Raw genomic sequence first — 14,741 nt, forward strand, 5'->3', positions numbered from 1 at the left:
TGTTTTTATCTATACATGTTAAATATAGCAATCAAATATGAATGTACAAAATTGGCTACGTTTTAAGTTGGTCGCTGTTATCATTAGTTGATTTTTTTTATGTGACTGACTTTTTACAAACTATGACTGGTCATGTTCTAACACCTTAGACTAATTTCAGTATAAAGGCATTTAGTTTATTACAAGCTCCGTGGAAACAACCTACTATTCCCATGAGACGCAAATTCCACTGAACTATATCCAAATACATATTGTGATCGTCATATAACTAAACCTGGTATTGTTTTATCTTTGAAAAATTCAATCTGTTTGACTTCAAAATTGTCTTAAGCGTCTCTAATAAAAGGCAATAAGGACAAATGTTTCATGGGCACACTACATTTACATTAATGAATATAATTTATTTAGACAGAAGAAAATTTAAATAAAGTATCTATAATATGACAAAAAGGTGTAATTTGCTATTTTGAACTATTACTGCACCTAATCAATATAAAATAAACCCAATGTAATTATTGTTTATATCGTTTAACGATCGAATTACAAGTTTTAACGGAAAATGAGAATATCAGCTGTGTTTTAATAACATTACAAGAATGATGACATTATTAATATAGATGTATGTCATTTTGTTACAAATTCACACATGCTAAAACAGTATTAATTTGGGTGGAATTATTAAAATACAAGATTGAAAGTATAAGCCTTTATGTAATTTGTTTCTGATCATTTTTCAGGAGCTAGCTGGTTCGTGCATAGGCCATGACTGTAAGGTCAGTGAAATATGTATGCCACAAAGTCTGAATTACACATTCGTTCCACTGTCAGATGTCTTTGCTGAAAGGAGAACACGTAAGTTTCATATAAAACTACATATGCACTCAGACAAATATATCAGATAATGTGATAAACATTTACCATAATTGCCTTAAACAAGACATTCTAGATAATCTTTTAATTTCGGTGACACCATTTAGTTATTTTATTTTCTTAAATCATATTATAAAACCTATTTTTTCATATTTTATTTTTATTTGCATGAACAATATATACAAAATTCGGTCAATTTTGCACGACTTTTAGCATGAAAAAAAGTACGGTGACCCATTCATTTTATTATATTTTTGAAAAAAAATTGCATTGAAAAATCTTCATTTTGGTAAAGTATAAAAAACTCTATCTAAGGAAATATATACCGATGGTCCACCATAATAAACTAAACTAGATAGTTCCTGCCATATGAATACAGTTGCACGCCATTAAAAGTGATTCAACCCTCTACTGTCCTTGGATCAGTGTTTGTTAAAGGTCAGGACTTTATCAGCTAATCACAACCCTGTTAAATCTGGTGATAATTTCAGTATACTTCTTCCGAAAGAAGGCAAAATATATGTTCTTTACTAAAAAATAAAAGAGATTGTTGATATACGTCAATTGGAAAGCAACCACAAAATCAAGAACAGTATCTACTGGTTAATATATGGTAACAACCAATTGACTTATTCGTTCGTTGTATGTCATTGTTTTAATCGTTATGTACACTAAATTAAAAGAGTAGATATGCTATCAACAACAAATGTATTAAAATACGAAAGATTTAGAACTCACTAAATACAAATAACAACCTCTGATTGATTGCACATTCTAAAGTGTGGTATAATATGTTTGTCTCTTCAATCATCTTTACCGAGTTGAATATTTCACCGACTGATGTATTGCTGCGCATGTTATTAATTTCATACCTATTTTACAAAATAGACAATTGAGATTAGAGTCGAGTGCACCCGCACTCACAACCTCAGTGTCGACTGGCTAGTGATAACAGTAGTAGAACTGCTTATACCACTTGGCCACCGAGGTCAAATTTACTAAAAACTTCACCCACTCATCAAGACTAATAATTTTAGGCCCCCTCTTATATGTGAGTTTTTTTTATAAACGCAGTCTTCTCTATAACAATCATTTGCATCTAATTTAGGCTCGGATCGATTAAAAACTTTCCGTGTTGATTTTGAGTTTGCACATAATTGCTCGACATACGATGATATACCTTGTTTTCTGCTCTTTGGTCGGGTTGTTGTCTCTTTGACACATTCCCCATTTCCATTTCAGTTTTATTTCTTCGTAGAAGACATCACCGAATTAATTTTATCACTAAGGGAGTTTTAATTGTCCTTAGCCATACGACGGATGCCACTATTGGGGTAGGAACAACCTATCTATTTTGAACACATGATTTCATCCCCAATTAAGAATTGGATTTCGTATTGCAGTGGTTGTTGACTTTTGTGGTCTGTCTTTTTATTGATTTTTTGTTTTGCTTTTGTGTTCTCCATCCACGTAGGATTTTTTATTGGTCCATGGTAATCTCTTCCCTTTGTTTGATAAAAATATGTTTTTATGTTTAATTTGACGTTATAGTTTATTTCTCAACAATTATTGCAAACAGTATGTGTTAATTAACGTTCTCGCTACTGTATAGCCTGTTTTCAGCATCAAAGCATTGTCATATGCGATACGATTTAACCTTCATTGCATACATTTATAATTACAAATGAAATAATTACCCAATTAGACAGACATAGTTTACAATTTCGCACTTTTTCATTGGTAATTGAATCTGATTGTCATATGTTCAATTTAGATCGATATCAGGTGAAATCGATATTACATCTATCCCTCAATTTCGCAAGATCATTATCAAGTACTCAGATGGCTAGTAGTCAATCGTACATTGTAGCTCTGTACTCAGATGGCTAGTAGTCAATCTTACATTGTAGCTCTGTACTCAGATGGCTAGTAGCCGATCGTACATTGTAGCTTTGTACTCAGATGGCTGGTAGTCGATCTTAGATTGTAGCTCTGTACTCAGATGGCTAGTAGTCGATCGTACATTGTAGCTCTGTACTCAGATGGCTGGTAGTCGATCGTACATTGTAGCTCTGTACTCAGATGGCTAGTAGTCGATCGTACATTGTAGCTCTGTACTCAGATGGCTGGTAGTCGATCGTACATTGTAGCTCTGTACTCAGATGGCTGGTAGTCGATCGTACATTGTAGCTCTGTACTCAGATGGCTGGTAGTCGATCGTACATTGTAGCTCTGTACTCAGATGGCTGGTAGTCGATCGTACATCGTAGCTCTGTACTCAGATGGCTGGTAGTACATTGTAGCTCTGTACTCAGATGGCTAGTAGTCGATCGTACATTGCAGCTCTGTACTCAGATGGCTAGTAGTCGATCGTACATTGTAGCTCTGTACTCAGATGGCTAGTAGTCGATCGTACATTGTAGCTCTGTACTCAGATGGCTAGTAGTCGATCGTACATTGTAACTCTGTACTCAGATGGCAAGTAGTCGATCGTACATTGTAGCTCTGTACTCAGATGGCTAGTAGTCGATCGTACATTGTAGCGCTGTACTCAGATGGCTAGTAGTCGATCGTACATTGTAGCTCTGTACTCAGATGGCTAGTAGTCGATCGTACATTGTAGTTCTGTACTCAGATGGCTGGTAGTCGATCGTACATTGTAGCTCTGCTAGGCCGTTTCAGAATCTAAAGGACCATGGGTAATTTCATTGTTCGTTCCCCAAATTGAAAATAACGTTACGTCATTGGTTGAATTTCCATTGTTTAGGACGTTTTTAATCAATCACGACGTTTTGGTATACACACTTTTGAAAATATTACCTGACGTAATTCAATCAGATAATTGTTTTTAAGTATTTGTAAATGATGTGTAATTATTTATAGAATAACTAATCGAAGAATTCAAATAGAGAAAAACAATTCAACGAGGGACCGAACAACACATTAATTCACGAATGCGCGTAGCGCATGATTTAATCATCAGTGTTGTTCGGTCACAAGTTGAATATTTTTCGATATTTGAATTCTTTGATCAGTTATTCTTTTTATTAAATTGGCAAATGACTGTTTTATGTTATTAAATAAGAAAATATTAGGAACTATATCTTTTTCTACGCACTCAAAATTTGTTTTGATCCGACGCTATTGACGTCTTGACAACGCCTATTGTTGTATGACGTCAGAGGAGTGAAATAACCACGTTTATTTCACATGTGAAATTATCGGTTTTTATTTCACTGGAAAATCTACGTAATTCATTGCAACCAATGTAATAAATGTATTTCATATTAATATAGGAGAAGGATCTCTTGTGTCTCAATTCACGGAAACTGGTCAAAACACTCCATTTAACTGTTATCACGGTTACGTATGCAAAGCTGGAGCAGGGGTTGACGGAATTAAAGAACCTAATAACATGTTTCATACAGATAGTGAACTCGAACCTTTCTGGTGGGTCAATCTCGGACAAGTGTACACGGTACAGAAGGTGGTCAGTACAAATCGTATGGATACATTAGGTTGGTAAACATATCATTACATAAGACAGGTGTATGAATATCAATATAAGTACAATAATTTGCAAATGAAAATATAAATATTATATCAGATATGTTCGTCGAAACAGCTTTCCTGTTTTTCTCTTCATCAGAAACACTCAAACTGAATGAAAACCGAGGACATCCAAATACTCGAATACAACATGATATAACCAAAATAACCTCAAAATAATAGCCGAATGAATTTTAGCTCAATTTTCCCCGAGGAAATTTTTTTATAATTTCTAAATTTGTCAACGGTGTATTTAAAAGAAGAAGAAGTGTGCGCTAAAAATCATGTCAGGATCGATAAACTAACTACTGAGCTGATATCTGAAATGTGAAATTGTTTCAATTACAACCTTTCGCTAAGATTTTTAATAATAAAAATCGTGGTTACTCCTCTATCATAAGTTTCATGCCTAAAATATCCTGCTGAACTGACTTTACGAACAATGAACACTGCCCTTTCCAAAATGTATGATAAAAGAGATGATTTTTCATTTCCTTTTGTTTATTATCCATTTTTAGATGGTGACGTTCCCTTGTCATCATCTTATGGTGTTTATATATCTCAACTTGTTCGATTCGCTCGTGTATGTAACAACGTATTTGATTTTAACGAAAGAAATTTCTGTATTACGGAAAAATTATTACAATAGGTTTTTCGATATCACAAACTGGTCAAACCTTTTACTAAATTGTATCATCGATACAAGGACATTATTCGTAAATAAAAATCAACATGCAGACATTATATACGTTCAGGTATTTCACATCCAATCTTTTATGGTATTATTCTTTACGAAGCACAAAAATGTCGGCATTCACCACAAAAGCTAACCAAATCTTTAAACAGACTTATTCAGAAGGGATATAGTTACGATACTGTTATCATTTCATTGAATATAGCATATTTTGGTATTAATATTGATTCACTCATAGGATCTTTGCATCGGAAATAAACACATTTGTTCTAAAAACAGTTGTTGGCATGATACGGGTTATGTTCGTGAAGGACTTCTCCTATGTTTTATGATGGTATGATACTAAACCCCTAACGGGAATGTGCTTGATTTTCATATGATGAAGACATAATCATTCAATCAGTTTAATTGAAGTCTGGAGCTGGCATGTCAGTAACTGCTAGCAGTCATTTGTTAATTTATGTATCATTGTTATTTTGATTAGTTTCTTTTGTTACCTATTCTAAAATCGGACTCGGACTTCTTTTAAACTAAGTTTTACTGTGCGTATTGCTGTGTGTTTGTTTCTTCTACATTGACTAGAGGTATAGGGGAAGGTTTGAGATCTCACTAAACATGTTTAACCCCGCCGCATTTTTGCGCCTGTTCCAAATCAGGTGCCTCTTGCCTTTGTTAGTCTGGTTTGTTTTTTTTTTTTTAATTTAAGTTCATTTATATGTTTTGGAGTTTAGTATGACTAGTTTCACTAGTAAATATTTTTATTTATGGGCCAGTCGGTAGCGGGATTTTCTTGCTGTGATGAAGACCCATTGGTGGCTTTCGGCTGTTTTCTGCTCTTTGGTCGGGTTGTTGTCTCTTTGACATATTCCCCGTATCCATTTTCAATTTGATATTTTGAATAGCCTCATGCATATCATATTTATGAACAGTTTTGTGAATAAGTTTTTTTAAGGGATACAGAAAATAAGTTGTGTAAAACGTCATAAAGTTGATTCATACTTAATGAAACGCTTTTAATGATTATTAGATACACCAAATTAGCTAAGTTAGTACCTAAAGTCCCCGCCAAGGTGTTATTAGTTCTCTTGAAATATTAATTAACAATGATACAAAGTGGGTCAAGTTGAAATACCAGTTACATTTTAAGTATTTTGATAGAGTTATGTTATACATGTTATATATATATATATATATACTTGAACTGAAGTAAACATTAGTTTTTAAAACAGAATCAATTTTCATTCTTGGTTTTAGGTGGTCGACTCACAAAAATGCTCATTCATGTAGGCACCAGCTTAGATACATCTCACATGGAGCTTTGCGGTCAGTTCATTGGTCCAGCCGTTACTGGACAGGTCATAGTTATACCATGCAACACACTACCAGAAGGACAAATAGTAAAATTAACGAGTGTAAATACCGCCCCAGAGGTCTTTCATCTTGCTAAAGTTAAAGTGTATTGTGTTAAACTGTAAAATAAACAGACTTGCTTCATTTTTTTACATGTATAAACAGAATCTCATTTAAACAAAAAAGGTAATATCTTTTTAAAATTATGCAATATTAAGACAAGTGCTCACACATATATTTATTGATTTCAAGTTCATGTTCAACAAAGTCCGTTAATTTCATATAGTTTCATCAAAAGTTTGAGAAATTTTAAGTACTGATAAATTAATAGTTAACTAAAAATTTTCAAAGGATCATCAGTAGGGCCAGAATTGATTGATGTTTGTCATAGATATTATACTCTGTCTTGTCCCATCTACATAAAAAAAAAACTTGCATTTAGATAGGTCTTAAATTTAAAAAAATAATTTCGCATTACTGTTTACTTTCTCGGTACTGATAGCTTCATGAATACATATGAATATAAGGAGATGTCAAATATATGTTTATAAGACAGCAATCAAAAAACAACTAGAGGGAAACATGGTGTCATCAACAATGGACAGATATCTATATAATATGACAATCTCTAATTGTAGTGATTCTATAACACTTTTAAACAAAAATTCAACAAGAACAATCAAATATCTGCTGTAAACACCCAAGTCCCCAAATAACGAAATACTATCAGAAATGACATGACAACCATTAGTGATGTCTTATTTGAAACAAGAACATAGAAATGCAGCGGGATTACTCTATAGTTTTTTTTTATCATAGGTATCAATATGATTAAGAAGATGTGGTATAAGTTCCAATGAGACAACTCTCCATCCAAATCAAAATGTATAAAAAGTTATCAATTATAGGTCAAAGTACTTTCTTCAACACGGAGCCTTGGCTCACACGAAACAGCAAGCTATAAAGTGCCCAAAAATGACTAGTGTAACAAAATTCAAACAGGAAAAAACCAACGGTCTAAACTATATAAAAACGAGAAATAAATATGAACCATACCAGCAAACGACAACCACTGAACAACAGGCTCCTAACTTAGGGCAAGTGCATAAAAATTCAGCGGGTTTATCAGTCGGTTTTAATCAAGGTAAATAGATAAATAAATCGTTTATAAAATAACACGCAATTAAACGATCAAACCAGTAATGGAAACCCGTTTACAGTCAAATGTTTACTAGATAACTAAACAACCAAACAATCAAACCAGTATTGGAAAACCTTTTACAGTCAAATGTTTACTAGATAACAAAAACCACGATGTAAATAAGAACTTTAATTAACCAATTACTCACAATACATTATAAGAATTTGATTCGACTGTCAAACAAGTGAGAGGTACAGCTATCTATAAAAACAAGTGCAATCCACCATTTTCTACATAAGAAAATACCTGTACCAAGTCAGGAATATGACAGTTGTTATCCATTCGTTTGATGTGTTTGAGCTTTTGATTTGACCATTTGATTAGGGACTTTCCTTTTTGAATTGTCCTCGGAGTTCAGTATTTTTGTGATTTTACTTTTTATAAAGGTTAATACAATATCATGTGTCTGAGAACTGGTCTAATACAGAAAAGCCGGTTATTACAGAAGTTTTACTGGTTTTAACATAGGACTTTAACTTGGTTCAAAAAAGGTGTCAGAAAATGGATGTTTGTAATACACAAAATATTAGATATATCAACAAGTTTAATGCTAGAGCTGTTATATTTCATATGTTATACAATTCTTTTCTTTGAGTATATACAATGAGTATATATCATTATTGACCGTAGAAAAGGTGAATATCCATAATTGTCAATCTTAAACGATTATTTGTCTGAGTGAAGGCGCAGTCTAAAGTGAGAACGATAAGGACACACTTGTTTAATTATACCAAAGGGTCCTTCGAACCATTGAAAATATATGTTAAATAACCACTTGTACATTTCTTAAGTTAGTAACAGATAATTTGTCAAAACACTTATGTCAAAGAATTATTTTGTGATTTGAACTGTCCCATATGTACAACAAATACATATTATTTCTGAGAAATATTGTAGGCCCCGAAAAAGGGACGTTTGTGAAAGCTATCGTCAGCACCAGATGAATTTAAAATAGATGTTTCTCCGTCACTCCAGTCAATGGATTTCTAACTTGGCCGTTGCCATTTTCTTTAATCATGTCAGTGACGTCATTTTGAATTTAGAGAACTCGTGTGTAAAAAATCAAATGGCTCTAAAGGTTTTTTGATTGGCGAATAAAAGGGTCATTCATCGCACATTATTGATTTTTACGGTAATTCGAAATTCCTTGCATTTAAACGATAATGAACCTAAATAGTTCATAGTGATCCTGTATGAGTCTTTCTTCAGTCATGTTTATCCTCAGTCAGCTTCTGGTGATTATCTTAAGTCATTGGTTGATAAAGGTGTCATAAAATGAAAAAAATCCTTTATAATAATTCATCTAAAAATTCCAGTTTTGTTCAAATATGCTTTTTTATCAATTTTATTGATATACAGATCTTCTGTCTATGCTTAGCTAACAAACATACGTCAACCTATGTTCTGATTTCTGTTCTTGTAAATATTTCATCAGGCAATGGAATCTTAGCTTTCAAATTTCAATCTGTGTACTAAGTATCATTATGTCAAAATGAGAAAATCTCCAAATGTTTTTAAAACAGAAAGTAGAACATACATTTGTCAAATCATTATATGCGAAGCATGTTCACAGGATCTGCATTCTAATCAGATTAATGTTTCATTAGATTGAAAAAAGAATTTTCTATTAGAAATCCTTACCACATCCTAGGACTAACTTACACCATTATTTAATTGAACAAAGCTTAGACACACAGTTTCAAAAATGTTTATGATTGATAACGTCAGATGTATATCATGGGTGAAGCAAAAAAATGTTAATATAGTCGAAAGCCAGTTTAGTTTTGTAAACATTCGTCTCTATGTAGAACACATGTCATGTACTACCGAACAAAGCTCAGCTAACTGCATGCATTTGTCGTTGTCTGTATGTAGTACAGTTGTTTACTCTGTGTATGATTCGTACATAAAAAAATGAAAACGGACAATAAATCATTATTCAAAATTTGTAAACAGCTGCACTTGTGCTGTGAAAATTAATAATGCACATCGCATGCATGCATTAATGTGGTATTAAGTAAAACGTTCATACTTTTGAACGTATTGTTCGTAAGCATACTTTTAATTGAAAGTTAGATTTTGAGATTTCGCTGTTAATTGGCTTATATGCTAAATAATTATATACCCAAAATAAAAAAGTCCAGATATAACACCCTATCATGTCAACGAAGTATTGTATCAGTTTGTCGGGTATCTTAAAGTCTAATAAGGTAATCAAGAGATTGCATACTACGTAAAAACTTAGTCGATGATGAATAAAGCTATCCATCTCTCTCATCCCACTTGTCGATGGCGGATTTTGAATTATGCCAAGCAGCTAATGATAAAAAAACGACTGATCGGTACATCGATACAAAACAAATAATAATTTCAATCAGCCGTATTCAATGTTGATGTTCTACTAATAATGTGTCGTCTTACTTACTTCTGTCATATAATATTGAATAAAACCTTGATTACGTATCTTTGATTATATTTTGTTAAAGGCTAGTTTAAAAAAAACACGTATTTTCCTTAATCGAATGAATTTAATTCGTTTTTTACCACTTTCGTGATTTATGCACAAGGATATCTCTGTTTTACCCCGCTCTCTGTCGGGGTATTTGCAAATAAATGTATGTATATGCCTTTTATACTCTTCATGGTGACACTTGACTATAAGTGCACTTTATAAAATGCGTCTGGTATTTTACGTCTACGTAGCGAAAGAACAATATACTTAAATTTCGCAGATATAACTGTCCTGTCTATTTAGATACTTAATGTAAATAAACATATATATCTCATTTAGGGGGGAGGAGGTTACCAAAAAATACTATTCTTAAGAACACAAGTGTTTTGCGTAGCGGCAATGAACATTTCACCTTATCTTGACTGGTATTAAGATCAATGCATCACCTGTTACATTCCTTTGCATTGATGGGAGTAATGGATTTAACATTAAGTGAACACTTTTGTGTATTGATGGGTGGATGGAATTTAACATTCACTGAACATCCCTTTGTATCAATGGGTGGATGGAATTTAACATTCACTGAACACTCCTTTGTATTAATGGGTGGATTGGATTTAACATTAAGTGAACACTCCTTCGTATTTATGGGTGGATTGGATTAAAAATTAAGTGAACACTCCCTTGTTCTGATGAATGGATAGAATTTAACATTAACTGAACACTCCTTTGAATTAATAGGTGGACTGGATTTAGCATTAAGTGAACACTCCTTCGTATTGATGGATGAATTGGATTTAACATTAAGTGAACACTCTTTTGTATTGATGGATGGATGGGATTTAACATTAAGTGAAAACTCCTTTGTATTGATGGATGGATGGGATTTAACATTAAGTGAAAAATCCTTTGTATTGATGGAAGGATGGGATTTAACATTGAGTGAACATTCTTTTGTATTAATGGATGGATGTGATTTAACGTTAAGAAACACTCCTTCGTATTGCTGGGTGGATTGGATTTAACATTAAGTGAACACTCCTTTGTATTGATAGATGGATGGGATTTAACATTAAGTGAACACTCCTTTGTATTGATGGATGGATGGGATTTAACATTAAATGAACACTCCTTTGTATTGATGGATGGATGGATGGGATTTAACATTAAGTGAAAAATCCTTTGTATTGATGGATGGATGGGATTTAACATTAACTGAACATTTTTTTTTTTGTTCTGATGGATGGAAGGAATTCAACATAAAATGAACATTCCTTTGTATTAATGGATGGATGTGATTTAACGTTAAGGAACACTCCGTTGTATTGATGGGTGGATTGGATTTAACATTAAGTGAACACTCCTTTGTATTGATGGATGGATGGGATTTAACATTAAGTTAACACTCCTTTGTATTGATGGATGGATGGGATTTAAAATTAAGTGAACACTCCTTTGTATTGATGGATGGATGGGATTTAACATTAAGTTAACACTCCTTTGTATTGATGGATGGATGGGATTTAAAATTAAGTGAACACTCCTTTCAAAACAACTCATGTATTATATAATAGTGACGTACTGTAAATAAACAATTAATAAATGTATTGTTTTTATTATCAAAAGGAATTACTGATAAATCGTATGTCAAAAGAACATTTTCGAAAAAGTGTTGGTGATTATTTCTATGAAAAAGTTGTTTTTTTCATTCTTGCAACCGTTTAAAAAACAGTTTTAGATTGCTCTCACGTATGATAGCCTTGTTTGGGGAGTGGATGATATATTTACTTAAAACAAAGATCTTCAAACGTTACAGCAACCTTTAACCCTCAAACTAATTACAACAAAAAAACAGTTAACCTGACCGAAATAAATTTGACAGTATTTATAAGTCTTCTTCCGAGTAAGTTTACCATTTCGAACTCAATCCTGAAATCACACAAATACAAACCAATTATCACAGTTGCCATAACAATGAATATGCTGCTGTTCGAGCCAAGAGTTTTTGAAGTATGTCACTGTGATGTCTTATATGTTATATCAATATGTAAAAAAACTGTCTACGGATTTTCTTGTACGTTCTTTTTTGTACTTTTTGCTATTTTAAAGGCATGGTTAAGATCGCTAAAAACAAATGCATGTACCAGGAACTTCCTAATTAGCTGTTTTGTTGTAACTTAAAATATGTTTGTTATATTGCATTGCGTATTTAGCAATGATGGCAGGATTTGGATAGCTTGTCGAATCTATTTGCATCGTTCTTGTATTTTAAAGGCCGTATGTTTACATCAAGATGTTGTTTGGCTTTTTCTTGTATGGATTTGTTATCGTCGTACATGTTGTATTGACGTTGACCTTGAATCTCTTATTTTTAATATTGTTTTACATGAAGCAGCTTCATCGTGCATGACTTAAATTACGGATTTTATTATTTGCGTAACTAACAGCGGTAAATAATTCTGCACAGCGATGTTAAGGCAATTTCGATTAGATTTAGTCAGTGGCAGATAACCCCGTTAGGACCTCATTGTGTATTCATATATTCATTGATGGCGGAGAGTCCGTAAGCTGCGTCTATCGATAAAACTGTATGAAATCAAATTACATACATGCCTGTTAACTTATAACGGGTATCCATATGGTGTAATATGTTTACTGAAACACGAATATCGTATGTTTGTGCTTTAATTATTATGGTGAGATAGTCGGCTTGTGGACCCCGCCTCTTTTTGCAAGCGGATAAAACAGTCATAAACTAATTCAAATACATCATTGTTATTTCCTTTAATATCTTTTATTTTATTTTTGGGGACCAAGTATTTTTTAAAGCAGTTTTCTGATTATCCCTTTTCGGATCTTGTATGTTGTACGATCTACAGCATGTGGTATATTTTGTTGATTTAATATTATAAATAAGAAGATGTGGTATGATTTCCAATGAGACAACTCTGCATCCAAGACATAATATATAAAAAATTTATAGTTATAGGTTAAAGCCTCACAACGAGCAGCAAGTTATAAAAGGCTTAAAAAATTAATGATGTAAAAAAATTCAAGCAAATAAACGGTCTAATCTACATAAAAAACGACAACGAGAAACACCTATAAACCACACAAACAAACGACAACTACTGAACAACAAGTTCCTGACATAGGTTAGGTACATACAAATGCAGCGGGTTTTAACGTTTTAACAGGCGCCGACTTTCACCGTAGCCTGAGACAGTAATGTTACATTACAGTATGTAAAATACACAACTTACCCTTTCAATATTGAAAGCAATGGACGTGTAAAAGAACTGAAAATATTTGAGAAGCAACGGACATGAGAAGGCTTGCCGAGTCACGAACTGCTCTGCCGAAAATATCATTGAGAACAAGCAGTCCAGTAAGCACGGTTACCGACCAAGTGCTAGAAATTAACACGTAATGGATACATTTAAAATTACAATTAGTGATAAATTATCTCACTAAATTTCAACGTACTCTTATTCCACGTTATAATTGATAGATGTAACGACATTTTTTGTAAACTTTTGTTCACCAGGATAAAATCGTAAAAACCCCGATGGGTTTAACAGTATGGTTATTCCTTGAGTACTCTCTTTCAAGCAGAAAAAAACCTTGCTAACGTTTAATTCGTCCGTTTAGCTGTGAAGACTCGATTACGTCGCAGCCGAAATGATGGGACGTTTAATATGATGACTCGTGTAGATGAGTGACACACTCTCTGCAAATTGAAGACTTCTAGCAGTAACCCCATGAGGAGTCCGTAGATGGCCTATCACAAGGCAAAAATTCTTACTAAGGCTAACGTAAATATATTATTTTTTCAATCGACAGTTTAAATTTCCGCCTTTCATTCTAGTATTTAAATCTGAAATGATATACTGTATTGATAGTTAATTCATACTCGTCATGAATACGTATGAAATACTTGCCACTGGACGTCTAGCAAAAATCAGAAATCGTTATCGATTGGAAAATGTATTTTAAGGTCACGATATTTTTTCTTTCTTTAAAAGCTGGTATATCAAAACTCATAGTTGTTGATTCCATCTTTGTAAAGTCAAAAGCAAATCGTAGGTTATAATAATATACACGTCTGTCTTACAAAACTATAACCCTGTTATTATTGATAAGTTTTTGTGTTATTTAAAATGGCACATTTATTGATATATTCTAGAATATTTATAAATTTGATTTGCATGATTGCATTTTGTAACGTTTAATTTACATTTTTAAATCATTTGAAATGTGTTACATTATGCAGTGACATGTAGAGTTTCATTGAATCGGAATACCTTCTTTAGTGTAGCTGTTATTTTTAGACGTGTACAATTATTAAAAGGAAAAGTGTTTACTGTGGCATATAATTATGGTAAGTCCTTGTCAGTTCATTCCGAAATTTACAGTGGCGTCTTGTTTTATTGTGTATAAACGCGTAGCCACGTTTAGTGTGATAAGCATAAAATCAGATACTTCGTGTAGAGATAGTGCCACACGTATATGTATAACATAACCCATGCAACAACTCTTAGAGGGATTCATTGATGACCTGTTGTAAAGTTGTTCACGTCCTGATACAAAATGTAATAAATGCAAATGTTGGTAGATTTTGAAAG

The sequence above is a fragment of the Mytilus californianus genome, unplaced genomic scaffold, assembly GCF_021869535.1.
Source record: "Mytilus californianus isolate M0D057914Y unplaced genomic scaffold, xbMytCali1.0.p SCAF_25, whole genome shotgun sequence".
Classification (NCBI taxonomy): Eukaryota; Metazoa; Mollusca; class Bivalvia; order Mytilida; family Mytilidae; genus Mytilus; species Mytilus californianus.